Raw genomic sequence first — 385 nt, 5'->3', positions numbered from 1 at the left:
GGGTGAGGCAGGCGGTGAACGCGAAGCTGGAGGCCGCCGAAGCCATAGTACTGGTCGCCATGCTTCAAAAGCAAATGGCTCGATGCCTTCTTGTTCCCTCTCACGAATTTCTTCCTCGCTTCAAAATATCTTCCCTTTGGTCGTGTGGCGCTGCCTTAAAACATAGGGATTGATCATTAATCTAATTATTTTCCATCTGGTTTCATGTGAGGAAGGGAGATTCTCTCCACTGAAGTGACGACGCGTGGCATTTTATCCATGGGTTGTGGATAACACCATCTCCATGCTGCCATGAGGAAATTGAATTTAAATTTAAATGTGCTGATTGGATAATTGGAAATTATATTTTTGGGGTCTAATATGAGATTGGTAGTAAATAAGCCAT

Source organism: Phalaenopsis equestris, unplaced genomic scaffold, assembly GCF_001263595.1.
Source record: "Phalaenopsis equestris unplaced genomic scaffold, ASM126359v1 Scaffold000885, whole genome shotgun sequence".
Classification (NCBI taxonomy): Eukaryota; Viridiplantae; Streptophyta; class Magnoliopsida; order Asparagales; family Orchidaceae; genus Phalaenopsis; species Phalaenopsis equestris.
This window is presented reverse-complemented; position numbering follows the sequence as displayed.